The sequence below is a fragment of the Carassius gibelio genome, chromosome B18 (genome assembly GCF_023724105.1).
Source record: "Carassius gibelio isolate Cgi1373 ecotype wild population from Czech Republic chromosome B18, carGib1.2-hapl.c, whole genome shotgun sequence".
Classification (NCBI taxonomy): domain Eukaryota; kingdom Metazoa; phylum Chordata; class Actinopteri; order Cypriniformes; family Cyprinidae; genus Carassius; species Carassius gibelio.
In genome coordinates this window covers 22,672,206-22,682,722 of record NC_068413.1, presented here as the reverse complement: position 1 = coordinate 22,682,722, position 10,517 = coordinate 22,672,206, and positions in this window count along the sequence as shown.

Below are 10,517 nucleotides of genomic sequence, written 5' to 3'. Positions count from 1 at the left end.
CCAACTCTAGGCTTTACAGAGAATGGTCTGAAAAAGAGAAAATATCCAGTGAGTGGCATATGTGTGGATGAAAATGCCTTATTGATGTCAGAGGTCAGAGGAAAATAAGCAGACTGGTTAGAGATGATAGAAAGGCAACAGTAATTCAAATAACCACTCGTCACAACCAAGTTATGAGTTTAAGAAAATTGGACAATAGAAGATTGGAAAAATGTTGCCAGGTCTGATGAGTCTTTTGATTTCTCCTGCGACATTCAGAAGGGTCAGAATTTGGCATAAAGAACATGAAAGCATGAATTCATCCTGCCTTGACTCAACGGTTCAGGGTGGTGTAATGGTGTGAGGGATATATTTTCTTGGCACCCTTTGGGCCCCTTAGTACCAATTGAGCATCATTTAGACACCACAGCCTACCTGAGTATTGTTGCTGACCATGTCCATCACTTTATGACTAAAGTGTACCCATTACCAAGTGCTACTTCCAGCAGGATAATGCACCATGTCAAAAAGCTCAGATCGTCTAAGACTGGTTTCTCTTTACTCAAATGGCCACCATAGTCACCAGAACTAAATCCAATAGCAGCTTTGGGATGTGGTGGAATGGGATATTTGCATCATGGATGTGCAACCAACAAATCTGTAGCAACTGTTTAATGCTAACATGTAAATATGGACCAAAATCACAGGAATGTTTCAAACATGTTGTTAAATCTATCCCACAAGGAATTAAGGCAGTTCTGAGGGCAAATGTGGGTCAAACCTGGTATGAGCAAGGTGCACCTAATAAAGTGGCCAGTGAGTGTGTATATACATTGAACAAAATTATAAACAGAACACGCTTTTGCCCCCATTTTTCATGAGCTGAACTCATAGATCTACGACTTTTCTATGTACACAAAAGGCCTATTTCTCTCGAATAGCTCACAAATCTGTCTAAATCTGTGTTCGTGAGCACTTTTCCTTTGCTGAAATAATCCATCCACCTCACAGGTGTCCACCAGAGCTGTTTCCCATGAATTGAATGTTCATTTTTCTACCATATGCTGTCTCCAAAGGCGTTTCAGAGAATTTGGCAGTTCATCCAGCCAGCCTCACAATTGCAGACCACATGTAACTACACTTAGGGCTGTTCGGTCCCTGTACGACCGGAGCAAGAGCTTGGTTCGCATTGCCGGCAGTAAGTCAGACCTGTTCCTGGTGCATGTTGGACTCCGCCAAGGGCCGGAGAGTGTCCGGTTTGGGGACCATACGATTTCGTCGCTGCTTTTTGCGGATTATGTTGTCGTGTTGGCCTCCTCAGACCAGGACCTTCAGCGTGCACTGGGATGGTTTGCAACCGAGTGTGAAGAGGCTGGGATGAGAATCAGCACCTCCAAGTCCGAGGCCATGTTTCTCAGTCGGAAAAGGGTGGATTGCCCACTTCAGGTTGGTGGAGATTTCCTCCCTCAAGTGGAGGAGTTCAGGTATCTTGGGGTCTTGTTCACGAGTGAGGGAAGGATGGAACGGGAGATTGACAGACGGATCTCTGCAGCTTCTGTACCGGTCTGTCGTGGTGAAGAAGGAGCTGAGCTGCTCTCGATTTACCGGTCAATCTACGTTCCTACTCTCACCTATGGTCATGAGCTGTGGGTCATGACCGAAAGGAAAAGATCCCGGATACAGGCAGCCGAAATGAGCTTTCTCCGTAGGGTGGCTGGGCGCTCTCTTAGAGATAGGTTGAGAAGCTTGATCACTCGGGAGGAGATCAGAGTAGAGCCGTTGCTCCTCCACATCGAGAGGAGCCAGCTGAGGTGGCTCGGGCATCTATTTCAGATGCCTCCTGGACGCCTTCCCAGGGAGGTGTTCCAGGCATGTCCCACCGGGAGGAGGCCCAGAGGAAGACCTAGGACAAGCTGGAGGGACTATGTCTCCCGGCTGGCCTGGGAACGCCTCAGGGTTCCCCCGGAAGAGCTGGAGGAAGTGGCTAGGGAGAGGGAAGTCTGGGCGTCTCTGCTTAGACTGTTGCCCCCGCGACACGGCCCCGGATAAGCGGAAGATGATGGATGGATGGATGGATGGTGTGCTTTTTAAAAGCAGTGGGAAACTCTGTATATTCATGCAGTGTGCGCATGTCAAAAGAGTAAAGAATTTCTGCACAAACTGTCAGAAACCGTTTCAGGGAAGCTCATCTGCATGCTCGTCATCCTCTTCAGGGTCTTGATCTGACTACAGTTTGTCGTTGTAACCGACTTGAGTGGGCAAATGCTCACATTTGATGGCATCTGGCACTTTGGAGAGATGTTCTCTTCATGGATAAATCCCGGTTTTCACTGTACAGGGCAGATGGCAGACAGCGTGTATGGCATTGTGTGGGTGAGAGGTTTGCTGATGTCAACGTTGTGGATTGAGTGGTCCATGGTGGCAGTTGGGATATGGTATGGGGAGGTGTATGTTATGGACAACGATGTATAAATGATGTCTCTATTTGTTTCTATGTTTTGCCATGGGATTTACATCCAATGGTAACTAGGATTTACACAAGCTCCAGTCTGGTTCTAGAACACCTGAGAAGATATGATGCTGACCCTCAGAGGACCCCAGATGATGCTTACCCTGAATCAACAAACAGAACTAACAGATATTGCTACAAGTGTGACTGTATCATATAATAATTGCTGTTAATAATGTTCATCATCTGGCTGACCACGTCTTGTATTAATTTTTCTGAAAAATCCTATCATATGTGCACAAATTGACAGTCACCACTTATAAGCTACTACTAAATATTGTAGAAACTTAATTTTCTGTAAAAATTGCTTTGTAACGATTTGTATTGTAAAAAGCACTATACAAATAAACTTGAATTGAATTGAATTGAACAACAAACACAGGTGTATTTTACTGATGGCATTGTGAATGCACAGATATACCATGACGAGATCCTGATGCCCAATGTTGTGCCATTCATCCACGACCATCACCTCTTGTTCCAGTATGATAATGCACGGCCCCATGTTGCAAGGATCTGTACCCAAATCCTGAAAGCTCAAAACATCCCAGTTCTGACATGGCCAGCATACTCACCGGACATGTCATCCATTGAGAGCATGTTTGGGGTGCTCGGAGTAATCTAAAAAAAGTAATCTAAGGGTGTACTCACACTAGGCACTGCTCGTATGAGGATGTTTGCAATGTACCAGCTGAAGTGCAGCAAGGCAAGTTTTTATGCGTTTTGCACCTCTGCCGCAGACCAAAGCGACCCTTTCCCTGCCATGTTGGTTTTGGAGCGTCGCAAAACCGTGACGCAACGCGTCCTTTTCCATGCTCCCGCACGGTTAGCGCTCACACTGCATGCGAACCGCGCCCGAGTCCAACTGAACTGTGCCCTGGCCCTCCTCTTCCAAGCGGGCCAGGGCAGGCTAATCGAGCCGTGCCCGGGCACGGTTCGGAGCACTCACACTAGTCAAACGAACCGCGCTTTGGTGGTCAAACACACTCGGGCACGGTTCAAACTGGCTAGTGTGAGTACACCCTAAGAAGTATTCAGAATACATTATCTAAAATGCTTAACCTAGATTAACCCCACCTTTCATAAGGTGAAGCACTATATGTAGCTTTTTGCGCTGTTAAATAAAACAATTGCGGATTTACAAAAATGGTGTATTTTCAAACAACTCCTTGCGCTCGTCACACACCCTTATGATTACTCTTCTCCTTTCAGTATCTTACTATTGTATCTGTGACTTGACAGTAAAATGACTTGACTTGACAGTGTGAAAAACTCCACAGGTATGGCATCTCAATTGCAACCCAGACATTTCATCAAATTCTTTCTTGTAAAAGCACTGCGAGTGTTTACCTTTGTTTAATCCTGTTGCTTGTCCCAGTGTATTTTTGGTAGGCTATTTTAGGGATGGGGATCTAGGGATGAGGGGAGGTGCAGGATATGGGCTTTCATTAATAAACTAAAACATAAATTACCACATGGGGGAAAAACAGCTGGCAACAAGGCTTGGCAGGGCAGGGCACAAAGCACAAACTTAACATTCGACGATGAACTGGCAGGGGTCTGCATACACAAGGAGAATAAATAGGGAGCAAACAAGGAGGGTAACGAGAGGACAGGTAAGACAACTGAAACAATAATCAGTAAACAATATGGGCGGGGCCAAGACAATAGACATAAGAGCATATTGCACACAGAAAACAATGACAAAAATGATGTGCTCACACAAAACAAAAACACATGCACATGGCCATCAAAACAATCACAAGCCATGTGCTTGAACAAAACAAGACACAAACACGCAGCTAATGAGAATACTAATAAGCCACGTGTTCACACAAGACTTGACAACATGAAAGCATGCAGGCCATGAAAAACACAAGCTGCGTGCTACAAAGCACAAGACAGAACATAACAGTATGCAGCCGATAGGAACGTGAATTGCGAGCAACAATACAAGACACAACACGTGCAGACAGAAGAGCAGTGAACTTGAAACTGCATGCTTCCAAAACAAGACAGAAAAGGAGCATGAGTGTCCGAGCCCTGACATGAAACCGAAACTCAACAAGACATGAGTTACGGGATTCGAACACCACGCTCCAACATGAAGCAATGAAACAGAACACACAGACGAGAGTGCACTGCTCGAGCACACTCAAAGTTGTGCTCACATGAAAACAATGACGTGACGGGAGTGTCAGGGCTCTGTCACAAAACCATGAATAAACTACTGCAAAGTGACAGAACCCTGACACCACCCCCCCTTAAAAGAGACGCCACCTGGCATGGCTAGCGAGGAACACCAAAAACAAGACAAGGACATGACAGCACAAGACCAGGACAAATATGACAACACAAGACAGCAAAATCTAAACAAAGAGACAAAGAGGGGAGGAAGTGACGGGAGCCAAACCAATGTCAGCAAGGAAGCCCAGACAGCCATTAGAGGGACCAGGCAGGGGCTGGAGGGTTGAGCCAGAGAGGCTCAGACAGTTTTGGGGTCCTGGCAGAAAACCAGGCGGGGCTGAAGGGATGGACCATGGGGGCTCTGGCCGAACAGGAACCCAAGCAGAGGGCCAGAGTGGGACCAGAGGCATGGACCAGGGAGCCTGGGCTTTTATTAATAAACTAAAACAACAACAAAAACTATCCTGTGGGGCAAAAACAGCTGGCAACAAGTTAAGGCTTGGCAAGGCAGGGTAGGACACAAGGCACACACTCAACATTTGATGACGAACTGGCAAAGGACTGCAAACACCAGGAGAATAAATAGGGAGCAAATGGGGAGGGTAACGAGGGAGGACAGGTAGGGCTATTGAAACAATCAACGCAGCTAATAAGAAAACTCATAAGCCGCATCGTCACACAAGACATCCTGTGAAAAACACATGCTGCGGGTACTAGTGCGGTGTCATCGACTCCTGAAGATTTGGGTATTGATACAGCTTCTGCCGTATCAATACTGCTACGTCACATGATCTCGAGTGACCATTTTAGCAACGTGAGCAGCTTTAGACATGAGTCATTCGATGTGCAACTTTATACATGAGTCATTCGATGTGCAAGAACTGCAAAGCTAGTGATGAGACATCATCCAGATCAGCCACCATCTGTCAGAGGAGGTAGCAGCACACACCTGTTGTCTCGGAAGCAGCCAACCTTGCCTGATGTTTTTACCGCCAGAGTTAGATAAGTCCATACATACCTTTTTCATTTCTGTAAGTGTTATTTGACGCACCCACCGCTAGCCTAGCTTAGCACAAAGACTGGATGTAAATGGATAATGGTAGCATAGTAATCCCAATAAGTAACAAAATAATGCAAAAATTTTCCTATTTACATGTTTTGATCTGTATAGTCACAGCGTGTACAAATAACAAGGCTATATGAGACAGAGACCATTTTTAATCATATAAATACTGGGAACAATATTCTCACTAGGCGTAGGAGCACAGCTAATCTTACTTGGGCGGAGTGGCTACTTGGGCGGAGTGATTAGCGCAGCACACAAAATGCCCTGTTGATGGTTCCGTAAACAAACAAACGTGACTAACTAGCTAGACGTGACTCATGATCATGACTGACTTTGAGGAATTGTCAGACTCAGAGGAATTTTACTGTGTATCAAACCAAGATCCAGAACCATATAGTTTTGAGCACAGACTAGGAGTTACAAACTTTGGAAGCTGTAAGACAAGATGCCAAACAGATTGATGTCGAAGGGAGAATCAGAACGAAATGTAGAACATGCCAACCTATGCCAACAGAAACCGAGTGCCTTTGTTGTAATGAATGGGACCGGGTATTGCCGTCAAGGCTTGATGACAATGAAAATATTGGCGTCACTACCACGGAAGATTTCTCTGCCCTAATACACCCGGCAGTTGTCGTTTTTTTTTTTTTTCTTTGACAAGATCAACTGGAAGAAACGCCCCATGCCGAGTGAACCTAATGGTCAGCTGTCCACCAAGTAAGTGATTTTGTTATAATGATCATTCATAGTTCAATGAAATTGTAGTATAGCCATTGCATACAGTGTGTCAATACACAAAATATTATTGAGCGTTACAGTGTGTTCATGACAACACAATAATAACAATAAGGAGGATACACAGAGCCCCTATTCACGTAATAGTGTCACTACTAAGGTTATATTACATTAGCATGGCACTGTCACAGTATGGCTAATGTTAGTCATCTCAAAAAATAACGGAACACTTACCGCAGCAACGGGTGATCCAATTTGTCCTGTCTTTATTATCGATGGGATGGATGGCTGTATCCTTTAGCACACGATTCATGGTCCGTTTTTTTTCAAAATAGTCGTCTACAGTAAAATGTTCAGAGTAACGAAATACTTCGTGATGGTGTTTACAGGTGTGTTTGGATCTATTTCCAGAGCAAGTAGCCATCGATTCATCAGGTCAGCATTTTTGGTTGGAATTCTATGAAACATCATACTATTACCTGGTCTCCCCTGTTTATTGTTGCAGCTCTTTACAATACAACGAACACCCATGATTGTAAACTATAAATTTACTATCTAGTAATTGCTGACTCTATTACTCCAACTCTGAGCGAACTCTCTCTGCTCCTCACCACGGTGCGTCTCGGGTGCTGCGCTAATCACTCCCAAGTAGCCACTCCGCCCAAGTAAGGTTAGCTGTGCTCCTACGCCTAGTGAGAATATAGTTCCCAGTATTTATACGATTATAAATTCTCTATCTCATATAGCCTTGTTATTTGTACACGCTGTGTCTATACAGATCACAACATGTAAATAGGAAAATGTTTGCATTATTTTGTCACTTATTGGGATTACTATGCTACAATTATCCATTTACATCCAGTCTTTGTGCTAAGCTAGGCTAGCGGTGGGTGCGTCAAATAACACTTACAGAATGCACAGAAATGAAAAAGGTATGTATGGACTTATTTAACTCTGGGGGATACTGTGAATAAGCTAAATTCCCAAAAAGTTGGGGTGTTCCTTTAACTCCCATCCACGTATCAGCGCTCTCAGAAGATACCAAAAGCTTTAATGCGTTTCATATGTCAGGATTTACGGTCGTACAGCGATTCACAAGTGTGATCCACGTTACACAATACTGACACGTCAGTTTTTTACAGAAAAGGCAATTCCTCATTTGAATGATGAAGTTAAATGAGACGTTCTCCTGTCAATCTCTTTCCATTTCCTGCGAGCAACCCAGTTGTACGTATATGATAGCCTGCCACAATATAATTCCACAATGGGAACTTGTCTCGAATGTTCTGCAGACTAGAGCAATGTTTGACAATCACACAGGAGCGAACATGACAGATTTGCTCAATGTGATGCACAAATGGGGAATAAGGACAAAGATCCAGTTCTAGTGACTGATAATGCATAATATGTCAGTAGTTGCAGAAATAGTTCAGGTGAGATGCTTTGTGCATTGCTCAACGGCTCTGAAGTTACTGACAGTTTCCCGTCTTCTCTGAAGTGTTCGGAACATCACCACAATGTTTAGGAAAAGTAAAATTGCCTGCCATGTCCTGTACGAAAATTAAAAGTTACCTGGCCTACCCTGAGCATAAGCTGATGACCAGAGTCTACACGAGGTGGAACAGCACACATGAAATGTTGGCACGATTCCTAGCACAAAAGCCCGCAATTTGCGATGCATTACTCTCAGTTGAGGTGCGGAAAATGGACAAAGATCTGTGGACAATGAAGCAGACATAACCTTTGCTGAAGATTTAATAAATGCACTGAAGCCACTTAAATTGGCAATGCACGTGCAATGTCCTATGAGAAAACCCCAACTGTTTCAATCAAAGACTTTCAATCAAATTACTTTCAAGAATAAGTTAGACAGTCAGAAAAAAAGGTATGTTCATTATATCAGCTTATTATATTATAATGCTATATACATATATATATATATATATAGATAGATAGAAAGATAGATAGATAGATAGATATGTGTGTGTGTGTGTGTTTATCCATCTAAATGTAAAAATGTTTTGGAAAGTGGACTTTTGTGCTCTTGAGGAGATGCATTTTCCTCTCCCAAAACAAAACATGGTACACTTCATTATGTCACCATGCAATGGGCTAGGTGCACAAGATGGCGCCGGTGAGCTTCAGCGACGCGAGTGTGTGCATACTTACTTCCGGTCTTGCGATGCTCGCATTGACTGTAAGGGAAACTCACATACGAAACTTGGTTAGATGTATATAATTAATGATTTTCCAATTTAACAGCCTATAGTGGTATATCAAAAACATGGGGAAACATTCCCTACATTTTGCCTACCTCTGTGTGGAAATTCATCAAGATACAACGCAGAGATTGCTTTATTCTTCTGTTGATTATGTGGATCAGCGTCAGGTCAGGTCCACAGGGATTTCTTCTTTCAAACACAAACCTCTCAAATATGCAAAACTTTTCATTTTCGAACAGCTGGTTTTGTTCTGTTATGTAAGATAAATGTTTCTGACTGTCAAAGAAGACGCACAGAGATTTTTGATAAAGCATGTTTTATTAACTTTATTTGATAACATAATTTATAACTAACTGTACAATTAAACGTAATATAATTATGGTAGGTTTGCATTAAATAAAAGATCGCTGTTTGCATTCATGTGTGTTTTTATCTGTTTATTTGTTTTGTGAAAGATCTGCTGCATAAATCATTATCTGTCTATGAGCAGCCATGTATATTGTTATTCTTTTGCATTAATTATCAAATTTAAACAGATATTAAAATTAGTCATGTATTTTTTACTGTGTAAAATAATAAAATAATGTTGTGAAAATAACGACGAAACAGACTGATGTATGTGTACAATTGAGAAATTGATATTCTGAAGATAAATCGTAGCCCACGTCTCACGAGGTAAATATTTAATATAAATAATAATAATAATAATGCAAACATTTTCGAGAAATAAGTAATTTGTACATTTACATATCTGGTAAGATAAAAATACATAATATAGCTGTGTATACACACCATGAGTTCAACTTTCATCTCGTGAACAGTAGTGAACATTAGTGTATTTTATTCATTCACTGGACCCAAACATACACAAGTTTCAAATCCACTGGCTCAGTTAACATTTATCGTATAGTGATAATAGCAGTATATATATTATTTGCATATGAAGTGATATTATAAATCCTGTAAACATATAGAAGGTAATATTTGGACTTCTCCGGTTCTCTGCACTTACTTTAAGCACAACCGGAAATATCTACGCACACACTCGCAAGACACTATCCAAAATGGCGGAAATCCAAGATGGCGGAGATATGCAACTAGCCCATGCCATCCGATGTCCCCTCCAGAATTTTACAGAATTTTTTTTAATTTGTCTTCATTATGATGCCATATACAGTTTTTGGTGTTTCATTTTTAATTTTTTGAAAGCTTCAAGTGCAGTTAATTAATTGTACGTGCATACAGACAACGGCGGGTGTTGAAGCTCTTTTATTTGCCATTAAATGGTTGACCACTGCTGTGTGTGTGTATCCTGTCACAAAATGCGGCAAAAAATCCTGGACGATGGCAATAATGTTATTAAGGTGTTTACATGTCTATTCTGCACTGCAGTAATGCAACTAAAATAGGAATACTCCACATGCCTTAATTCCATTTCCGTTTACTTTGATTATGACTTTAGCTGAATTAAGGTATCTCTGTTTACAAGGTACATTCTTGATCAAATATTGTCTTAATCGTATTAAAATCTGAGTATTGTTTTCCATGCAAACATACTTATTGTTGGTGATAAACAGCCCTAATAGCTACACCCCAAAACTGTTCCTATTGGTTGAGCTGGAAAGAAATTTACATCCTGCCTGCCGCCCTTAATATTTTTATGGCGCCTGGTAGGCTCAATGTTTACCCTTTTGGGGAGATAATTTCATAAATAGCATTACAGTATTTAATGAACAATATAAGAGAATGAAATGCAGTTTTCTTTACCCCCAAGTTGAAAAAAAAGCATCCCTTCTGTAAAACATCCATTGGGTTCTCT